At 47.7% G+C, this 11,066-nt stretch overlaps 1 protein-coding gene across 2 annotated transcripts in view; it reads left to right on the forward strand.

Moving 5' to 3' along the window:
- PITPNC1 (phosphatidylinositol transfer protein, cytoplasmic 1) overlaps nucleotides 1-11,066 on the forward strand; it is a 208,182-nt gene that overhangs the window by 174,463 nt on the left and 22,653 nt on the right. The gene's annotated exons all lie outside the window — the stretch shown is intronic.

Consider the following 11,066-nt stretch of genomic DNA (forward strand, 5'->3'; position numbering starts at 1 on the left):
CACTTCATCACTCCCCATCACTGTATCTTGAATCTCTTCATCCCTTCCAATGAATGGATGGGTGGAGAGATGAGGTGAGATGCAATGAGATGATGTGAAAGGCAAGGCAGGGCATTAAAATGACTAGCACAGTCCCTGGCACATCGTAAGCCTTCTCCCTTCTCCGCACTTGGACTCTGTCGTGGAGATCTGCAGGTGTGTTGCTGGGATGCTTGCTCAGTACCAACCCTGTGTCTTTGGAGAGAGGCTGTGGGAGTTTGTAGGTTGCTTTTGACTTGTTGGCACGAATGGAGAAGAGAAGCAGAGGTTTGGTTCCAATCACTCCACTTCTCAAGATCACATAATCCTCTGCAGGTATAAGATCCTTCAAAAAATAGAGCCATTTGAACTGCCAACGAGTGGAGTTTTCTTAAAAGGTGTTGTTATTACATGGGTTACTTTTTGACCTGAATTCAGAAGGCCATGTGTCTCTGACTTCACTTCTAAGAAACTTTAGAAGTTACGTTTACGGTTTGTGTGCCAACCTCAGGCAGTACTGGAGTCCCGGGTAGTACCCAAGGCAGCTTTGGCATTTTATCAGCTGTCCACCTTGAGCCTTACCAGGTATATTTTAGAAAAATAAAAGTTAAGATTTTAAAAGAAGGAAGCAGGAGCCCAAGGGCCCAAGGTTTTCAGTGAGAAGTGCACTTCCCCAAGGGCTTAAATTCTATCTCATGGAGAACCCCCCTCTGATCTTTCAAGGAAAGACGTGGGGCAGCTGTCAGCCTCTGCTAGACTTAGTCTGATTCAATAAAAACATCAGGACTTCTTGGCCCTTTTGGGCTGAGTTCCCAAATCAGATTAGAATCACCTTGGGAGCTTTAAAGAAATGCAGGTACCTGGGCCCCACCCTAGACCTACCAAACCAGATGCGGTAAAACGGGACCTAGGGATCTCTGTGTAAATGCACCAGGTTTGGGGAAATAGCCTCAGAGCAGAGTGACACACACACCCCTTTATTTTCCCTGCCAGAACCCGTTTTGACTGGCATATCAGGGAGGAGCTCCTGGTCAGAGATGACCATCCCCCAGTGTCAGAAGGCCCATCTGCTTTGAGCCCAGGGAAGCAGTATTTTGTTCCATCTATTATCCATTCAAGATAGGGCAGCCGTGCCTAAGAGAGGTCTGTATTCTATGTTTGATTTTTAAAAACCATTGTATTGTTATTTTAATTTTGTGGAGGAAAAAGGAAATAGCGATCTTTTTTAAATATATTTTTTATTGATTTCAGAGAGGAAGGGAGAGAGAGATAGAAACATCAATAATGAGAGAGGATCATTGATCGTCTGCCTCCTGCACGCCCCACACTGGGGATCCAGCCCACAACCCAGGCATGTGCCCTGACCGGGAATTGAACTGTGATCTCCTGGTTCATAGACCAATGCTCAACCACTGAGCCACGCAGGCTGGTTAGAAATAGCCATCTTAACCCTGGAAGAATGCCTGTTCCCCTACGAGGGTAGGGTCAGTGCCTTTGAAATCATTCCAGCTGTTGGGGGTCTGGTACCATCTGTGGAGTCACATCCCGGGCCTTCCTTGCCAGCCAGTGGCATTGATAACAATATAAGTTTGTACAGTTTTCTGAGCAATTTCTAAATTGCTTCTAAGTTGGGTGCTGGCTCTGGAACAACCATCTAAGTTTATTTCCTCCAATCAAACACTCGAATCAGTATCCACCAGGTGCCCGGGCTTCATCTCGTCCAAGCCCTTCCCAGCTGGCACTCCGAGAGTCTCCACTATGCCTCTGTGCAGATGGAAGTGATGTTTTTTCTCCTTGAAAAATAAGACCTGACCCAGTGATTCTCTCTTTCGCTTTTTCTATTTATTCAGACACCAAGTATAGCTACTCAGCTTCAGCTCCAAAAATATCCAGGAAAGAATAGGTGGTATTAAGTCACTTGTCTTCCTCTGTTATTGTTAAGGGGCCCAAAGAAAGACATACAACAACTAGCTCATCAACTTGGGCCTTAGAAGTTTCAACAGATTCCTTACAGAATTGCTAAACCTAGCTTCAGAGGGACACGAACTAACTTTTGAGAAAAACAAGTCATTGCTAAGTTGTTTTATTCAGTTATGTCATTTAATCCTAACAACCCCAGAGAATAGATATTGTCTCTACTTTATAGCTAAGGAGAACGCTGGCCAATTTGGCTCAGTGGACCAAAGGGTCAAGGGTTCAATCCCTAGTCAAGGGCACGTACCTTGGTTGCAAGCTCGATCCCTGGCCTGAGGTCAGGGAGACCAGGTCTCACTTTACCTGCTTTATATATTGGGATTCCAAATCATATCTTATTTAGCAAAAACAAAATTGTTCTAAAGCTAAAATAAATTTGAAATCTGTTCCACTTTAAAAATGGAAATCCCTGATTGCCTTCAAATTACAGGTGGATTGGCTTATTGACCATCTCTGTTCAACAAAGTTGGAGGTCCAGGTTTCCCAAAATAATACACTACGTGAGGAGTAAGCTAGCTTTAGGGACAGCTAATCCCATGCTGATCTCTGTTGCCATGTTGCAACTCATCAAGAATATTTGTTAACCTATTATCAGCTTCTGGTTTAATAGACTCAGGGGGCCAGATTGTATAGCTTCAGGTTGGACCGGGGCTGTTAATGCTTCCTAGCCTGTGTGCAAACCGCACGCTAAGATCAGAGTGAGCGGGACAACCCACAGGGGCAGCCCCGATTTAGGGGCTGCCGCACTGTGCCAGGTCCTGGCGGCCTCCTTTGGGGGCGGGGGCGGGGGGCAGTGGCTCACTGGCTATTAGGAGAGCTGGTGCCTCTCACTGTCACACACTCTGTGAGACAGGGACCTTCCAGTGCGCCCTTGAATGACCTTGCTGGTTTTGAAGTTATCTTAAAAATACAAAGTCATGTCTGTCACTGCTGAGAGGAACAGGTTAACATTACATAACAGGATGTTAGGGAGCCATCTCGAGTTACTCTGGAATGGGAACCAGGCCCAAAGCTGGGGACAAAGGAGTTAGGACTCCATGTCCCACAGGCAGCTGCTAGTCTGCTCAGGCCAGGTGTTCCCAGAGCCAACCCAGGTGGCCCAGATGGCCCTTCCCCATTGGCTCCCTGCATCCATCTCTCCCACTTACTGGTCTTTATTTAGAGATGGGAGAGGGACATGCTCAGAGTCATTGGGAGTATCCTTCTTGCCTAACCCCAAAGCCATGTGAGGGAAGTATTTAAAGAGAATCAATTACAGGAATTGGGATGTCTGTAAATTATTTTTTACAGACCATTTTCAAAAACCATTGTATTATTATTTAGATATTGGGCAGTATGACTGGCCAATATCTGACTATTTGCTGAGCTGGGAATGTGCAGGCCCACCCTCCGTGCTGCCATCCCACAAGCCTACAAGGTGGCCCATCTGCAGTCTTCTGAAGGAGGGGCTTATGGAAGATGCCCATGGCAGGGGCTGAGGAAGGGAGTGAGTCTGGGAATAGGATGGGGCATTCCCTTGGGCATTATTTAAGAAGGAGGAGGAGGAGGAGGAAGAGGAGGTAGTCGTGTACTTTATAGGTTTGTTGTGAGGAGAATTCTGGGGTGTTTTCTCTGATACCAACTGAATCCCCAATTCTCCGGCACCAGCTGGCTGTCCAACAATTTAATTCTGACACTGCCTACCTGGAGTTAAAGGGCTCGGTCCCACCAGACCGTCCGTCTCCACTGTAGATTGCAGTCACAAGACCGAACACCCACACTTCTAACAGACCAGGGTTCCCAGCACAGTCTCTGGAACACAGCAAGCATTTACTAGGCACCAAGCTAGTATGATGACTTGTCCCTCCCATCACTGTCTTCTGATCACCTCTTTTGGGGTTCTCTCAACTTAATCTTCTCCCTAGTCCCTGAAAGCCATCAACAGTGGTCACTCTCAGAGCTCAAGACCTCCAACTATTGTCCTGGCTGGTTTGGTCAGTGGTTAGAGTGTCGGCCTACAGGTCTCAAGTTTGATTCCTGGTCAAGGGCACATACCTCGGTTTCAGGTTCCCCAGCCACTGTAAGGGTGCATGCAAGAGGCAACCAATTGATGTGTCTCTCTCACATTGATGTTTCTCTCTCTCTCTCTCTCTTTTTCTCTCCCGCGCCCCCCCCCCCCTCCACTCTGTCTAAAAATCAATGGGGAAAATATCCTCAGGTGAGAATTTAAAAAAACAAAAACAAAAAAAACCCTCTGACTATTAAATTGTTCTGTGGGATGTGCTCAAATTTTCCATTCTCATGCTCCCTCTTCCCCAAGTACAGAGTTGTGAGTCTTTCTGGCACTGAATTGTAACTGAGAAGGGCTCAGAACCTGTGTTGAAGCAATACCCCCACCACAGCCACCTTTTTGTCTGCCTGTCTGTTTGTCAGATGCGCTTATGCGTCAAGCTCCCTAAGAGAGGCACTGCGGCAATAGCCCAAGTCACTGATGTTTTTGGTGCACTCTGGTGCCAAGAGCCAGTGCTCGGGAAAACAGCACTTTAGGTATTAACTGCTAGCAAAGCAAGAATTGGCTGCTTCAGGCTGTACTTTGCCTTTAGGGTTTGTTTTTGTTTTTGTTTTTATCTGATGCAGAGCAGTTGACCTTTTAAGTAAAGTTTTGGGCCAATTCTCAAGCACACTCTGAAAGTTCTTTAGTTCTGTTTTTTTTTGTTTGTTTGTTTGTTTTTGTGGGTTTTTTTGTTTTTGAACAGCATTATTGAGATATTAGAGGCCCAGTGCATGATTTCGTGCACAGGTGGGGTCTGGGCCCGCCCTGATAGGAGGCGGGACTGGCTGGGGGGAGGGGCCGTGGGTGGTTGGCCAGTTGGCCCCACCCCTGGTCAAACTCCCTATTGAGGGGACAATTTGCATATTAGCCTTTTATTATATAGGATAGTTCACATACCATACCATTTACCCATTTGAAGTGTAGAATTCAATGGATTTTAGTATATTCACGGATGTGCACAACCATCACCACCGTCAGGTTTAAAACATGTCCATCACCCCTGAAAGAAACCCTGAACACTTTTGCTATCACCCCTCTTCCCCCCTGCTCTTTTCCCCACAAGCCATCTCACCCCAGCCCTGCGCAACCACTGATTTGTCAGTCTCTGTTGATTTTTTCTGTTCTGAACATTTTCTATGAATGGGATCCTTTAGTAAGTGGTCTGTTGGGACTAGCTTCTTTAAAGGGAAACCAGAGCATGGATGGGACTAGCTTCTTTGAAAGCTGCTAAATTTTTTTGTGTATCCCTTTTAGAATTGAAGTTTAAGAAATTTGGTCTAAAGTCAGGACTAAATTTTACCAGTTTTAAACAGCCATCCTTTGGAGGGGATCTGAGAAAACAATATCTGTAACACCTTGGAGTCTTCAAGAAAAATTCCAGAATGCAGGAGAAAAAAATCCAATATGTGTTAATAGTTCATCCCTATTTTAGAGCTGAGCATTATAGTTCCATACTGTAGCTATTCCTAGCCTGTTGCTGCTTAGCCCTTTTTCATTTAACATTTATCAAAAACTTCTAGTTTCAATTAACAGGGCAAGTCCCTGTTGGACAAGGTCCTATGTGATTCAAATTGAAAGCGTAATTAATCACGGAGCCTTAACATCTCGGTGAAAGTCGGCTAATAAAATCGCCTCTCAGACGGAAGCCACACTCCAGCCACATTCCAGGATCTCCCGGGGGCTTCTTCGAATTCCTCCCAGGTGTGAGACTGATTCTAACCAACACGGGACAGTGTCCCCTGGGCACTGTCCCCTGGGTGGCCCTCAGGAAGAAACCTCGTGTCACCTTTCCTGCTTTGTCCAAGCGCAAGGTGGGGGAGGCCTGGAGGTGTGCCTGTCCTTGTGGAGAGGAAGCCTTCTACAGAGGATGTCCTCGCGCAGAAGGGTGGCCAGCGAGGTCCATCTGGCCACGGGATGGCAGTCCTGGCACCAGCTCGCCTTCCTCCGTGCAGATGGGCTTTGACTGCAAAGGTCCAGCGTGCCATCTGCCAAGCCTGGGGAGTTGCGGCGGGACCTGAGCCAGAGCGCTCTCTGTGGATGAATTTAGAAGCCCGGCCAGGAAAACTGCAGCCTGGCACCTCCCAGGCAGCCGGCTGCTGCGCAGAGCATTCCCGGCAAGAGCATTACGTTCAGAGAATTCCACATCACCCCGGGGATCAGCTGCAACTGAGGAGTGTGGGTGCAGCGCCCCACAACCAAGCGAGCAATTGTGGAAGTCCTAACCTCCTAACCTGAGAGTGTGACCTTATCTGGAAAGTGGGTCTTTACAGAGGGGGTTGAGTTAAATGAGGGGGAGAGGGCCTTTATCCAATATGACTGGTGTCCTTATAAAAGGGGGACATTTAGACACAGAGATAGACACGGAGGGAAGACAACGTGAAGACCTACAGCGATGTGACAGGTGTGCATCTATAAGCCAAGGAATACCAAAACTGCTGGCAACCCAAGCCACCCGAAGACAGAAGTGAGCAGAGGGGCGTGGAACAAATTATTCCCTCAGAGGAAAGCAGCCCTGCCCTCACCTTGACCTCCGACTTCAAGCCTCCAGGCTGATGAGACAGTAAACTTCTGTTGTTTAAGACACCCAGTAGGTGATACTTTTACTGCAGCCCTAGCAATCTAATACCATGTCTCCAATAGGAAGAGCCCACCCTCGCTTGGCAGGTCACTGGAAGCAAAGGACTGCGCCTGTGTGTGTAGCTCTCCACGCTCCTCAAGAGGAAAGCTCTTAAGAAACCCCTAAGATGCTCAAACTCTGTCTGGCTTCAAGACTGGCCCATCGGGCTGTTGGGAGACAGCTGCCCGGTGTGTTCCCACCAGGCACGCTCCTGGCTTGGCTCCTGCGAGTACCACCTGTGGTTGCGGAGCCCCAGTGAAATTGGGGGCATCACGCCCTAAGGCAGCAGCCTGCAGTGGGGCAATGTGCTTTGTCATCTTGGAACCTGCCACTGAAACGGGACAGAGAGAAAGGAATTGGTCCTGAGGCTGGAGACTATCCCTTGTCCTTGGCCTGGAGCCTAGTCGTAGCGTCCAACAAGCAAAAGCCCTTCTCTGGGGGTTTCTGCCACCACCGTTCTATGGACACTGGCAGGTGACAGCTTCCAGAAAGTGGGAGCGCCCACCAGCCTTTCGCTGGCGCAAGGACACCTGCATGATGGTGGCAGGCAGGCCTGTTTCTGCGGCGCTTACTAGCGTTTCCCTGTACACTGGACCCCAGGATAGCAGTAGAGTAATAACCATCCTGCAGCTCTTCGATAGTCCTGCTGCCTTCTTTCGAGGAACTTAATAAGATCTGAGGAAATTGCATTACAGTCTCTCTCGAGGATGTTTCTTATCTCTCTGGGCTGTCTGCTGCCTATCACACGCCATCCGTTGGGTGCTGGACGGCGGACGTTGCCTACATTATCCAGTTGAAGCATCGCAACAAGCCCACGAGGGAGCCGGCACTGACACCACCCTGCAGATGACGAGACTGCCTCTCCTCTGACAGACAGTGCCCGAACTTCAGAGGGGACCATCCTGTCCACAGGGTGAAGAGTGGGAGCCCAGGCCTGGAGTCAGGCAGCCCTGAGAGAACATTGTCTCTTGGAGCAATGGCTTGACCTTGGCGGTGCCTTCAGTTCACGTGGGGAGCTAGATGCCCAGACCCACCAAGACCAGTTACATCGGAAGCACGGGGTGAGGTTAGCCTTGCGCCTCATCCCCAGGGGTTTCTCTCACAGCTCTGAGGCCAGAGCCCGAAATCAAGACGAGGCTCTAGAGAAGAATCCTTTCTTACCTCTTCCAGCTTCTGGTGGCTCCTGGGTTTGTGGCTATATGCCTTCCATCTCTGCCTCCGACAGCATGTGCCTCTTCTCCTTGTCGTCTCCATTTCTGTTTCTTAGAAGGACACTTGTTATTGGATGTAGAACCCACCCTCTTAATCTAAGATGATCTCATTTGAGATCTTTAGCTTCATTACATCTGCAAGGACCTTTTTTCCCCAAATAAGATCACATCCGTAGTTACATGTCTTTGTGAGGAAGTGGGGGGTGTACCTGCAACGCACTACAGAGAGCTTTCGCTGTATTTTCTGGTTGCACTGGGTTGAGATCCAGGAGGTCCAAGATGTGTAATCTCTCCATCACACTGAAGTCAAACTTTATGTCCTTTTAAAATAGGCCAAACCCTGAAACCAAAGTGTGGGAAGGTCCAGGGTATTTGTAGCATCAGAGGTAATGGTGGAGGTTTATAAACCTTGTTTTAATATAAGGAAACCTGGATGCCCAGCTGGTGTGGCTCAGTTGGTTGGAGCATTGTCCATATACAGAAAGGGTTGTGGGTTTGATTCCCAGTTGGGACGCACAGGAGGCAATAGATGGATGTTTCTCTCTCTCTCTCCCTTCTTCTCTGAAATCTATAAAAAAAATTTTAAAAAGAAGCATCAATAATGAGAGAGAATCATTGATCAGCTGCCTTCTACACACCCCACACTGGGGATCAAGCCCGCAACCCCGGGCATGTGCCCGGACTGGGAATGGAGACATATACTCGTGTTCATAGGTGGAGGCTCAACCCATTAAGCCATGCTGGCCCGGCGCCATTGATGTTTCTCTCCCCCTCTCTCCCCCCCCCCTCTCTCTCTCTCTCTCTCTCTTCTCTCAAAGACAAAAAAAGGGTGAAATAACAGAGTTTGAATCAGGACCCAAGATATTGTAGTAGCTATAGAAACACTGATCAGAAATTTTAAAAATACAAAATGTTTAAAGGTTGCAAAGAAAGGTCAATTGGTGTGTAAATGGACAATTTACATATTTATGTTCACAAACTGAAGTGAGAAAATGAGAGTTGAAAATGATTTCAAGAGGAATGGGTATTGGGGTGAGGGAGTGAGGATTGGAGGCAATGGGCTCTGAATGGGAAAAGGGAGAAAAGTTGGAGATCAGAATATTTCAGGTTATATATTTTTTTCTCATCTTCATTCAAAGGCATTCAATTGGATGTTCATTTCTGATCTTGAGTTTTCATTAAAGGAGCCCTCTGGTGTCCTCTCCCTTACCTCCCTCCAGCTCTTCGGACGTGAACGCCTCATTGTAGCCACGTCTGAGATTTCCTAGATGAAATCAGTGGCTGTAGATATGATTTCAGACTTGCAAAAAATCAACCCACTGTTGCCATAAAAAGCCCAACTGTGCATTGCTTCTTTGGCATCTGGCTGTAACAAAAACACCCTTTCCCTGTTTAGTATTGAAAGTAAATGTAGTGGAAAGAACAGTGGGCTAGAACTAGGGGAGGCTGGGATTCTAGTCCCCAACCTTTTACCCAGCACAAAATATTTCATTTCTCTCAGACCTTGGCGTCCTTATCCATAAAATCGGGGACATGAAACCGAATTATCACATCCACCTTAAAAAGCCTATTCTAAAAATACTGTGCACTTCTTATTTCCATCTAGCCTTTTCCTAAAACCTTATTTGGTAATATCCGAATAAAATTTTGTAATTTTGTGGTGCGATCAGGAACCACACCTGGATTTCAGCATCTACCTAATTCTCTGTGCAGGCAGAACCTTTCCTGTCTTACTCAGAACTGAAATTTGCTGTGGGGCCCCTCGATTCTTTGCTGCTTTGGAAATTCAATCCACCAGTGTTCCTGTGTGATACTGTGGAGTCTCGCTTTATTCTTAAGTCTGAAACATACATTAGCATGACCTGAACTGACACAGTGTCTCTTCTGACACATTGCATTGGTCAAAGCAAGTCAAAGGCCAGTCTAGGTTCCAGGGGAGGGCAGAAGGCCTCTATTGTTGGTGACAGGAACAGCATGCCTGCACGGTGAGGGAAGGGATTGATGGCCACCATGTTTGGAGATTGTCTACCATAGTCTCCCTGTTGATACATCTTTTGCTCTATTGTTCTCTTTTTATTTTTAATGGCTTTATGTGGCATAGGAACGCAGGCAGGCAGGAATTCGTTCCTGGCCTTGAACATCAAATATTTTACCGCAAACTGCAGGGGCTTTAGAAGGCATTGCTGTCTCTGCCCTGGACTGTAGGGTTGGATACTTTACTCAACGTCTTCAATGACTGTCTTGGGGGGTGCAATCATGGTTTACATGAATGGAGTACTTGCTATGGGCCAGACCCTATGCTTATGCCTTTTTCATGGGTCTGTCATTCCGGGCCTGTGCATATCATTTCAGTGCCAGTTTCTGGGTTGGTTCGGGTAATAAAAATATAGCATGGTACCAAAGATTCAAAAATGCTACCCACTCTCAAGATCCCCACGCCCTCCCTTCACAGAACCACTTACTCCTCTGGGATACTTGTATGTGTTCTCTTTCCTCCCCCACTTCTGAAACCCCTTTTGTCAATTTTGTACTCCATTAATTATATATTTGCCCCACTCTGGTCCCTTCTGCCCCCAGGCCCACCACTTTCCTGCAATCGAGGCAAATTAGGAGGGACCCTGGCTGGAGGTCAGGGAATAGAGGTGTCCAAGTAGAGCTGAGTCTGTTCTCTGTATGGAGGAAAGTTTTCCGCAACCACACACAGGCCACACACACAGCCGATGCCCTTCACACCCTCAGGACGAAGAAATCAGGTCAGGAGGAAGCATGTGTGATACCTGCTTCTATACTATGCCCACAGTGCACATTTAGTAAACAGGGGCTTAGGATGATGACTATTATAATATTAATTTATGCAGCGATGTCAGCAAACCCAGAGCCAGAGCACCCACTGAAAAATCCTACTGAGGTAGCTTATAACACTTTTTATTGCATTTATGTATCTCTCACAGTTTTATTGATATACTAGAGGCCTGGTGCACGAAATTTGTGCATGGGTGGGGTCCTTAGGCCTGGCCAATCAGGTTCCCTGCCTACCCCCTCTTCCTTCCCTCACCACCTGCATCTGCCACCACCCACCCCCAGTTCCCCAGCCTAGCCCGGGGTTCGGTCCCGATCAGGCGATCAAGGCCTGCCAGCTGGGGGAAGGGACCAGAAGGTTGGCCAGCAGGCCCCATCGGCGATCAGGGCTGCAGGCTGGAGGCAGCTCCTGCAT

Source organism: Myotis lucifugus, unplaced genomic scaffold (assembly GCF_000147115.1).
Source record: "Myotis lucifugus unplaced genomic scaffold, Myoluc2.0 scaffold_100, whole genome shotgun sequence".
NCBI classification, from domain to species: Eukaryota; Metazoa; Chordata; class Mammalia; order Chiroptera; family Vespertilionidae; genus Myotis; species Myotis lucifugus.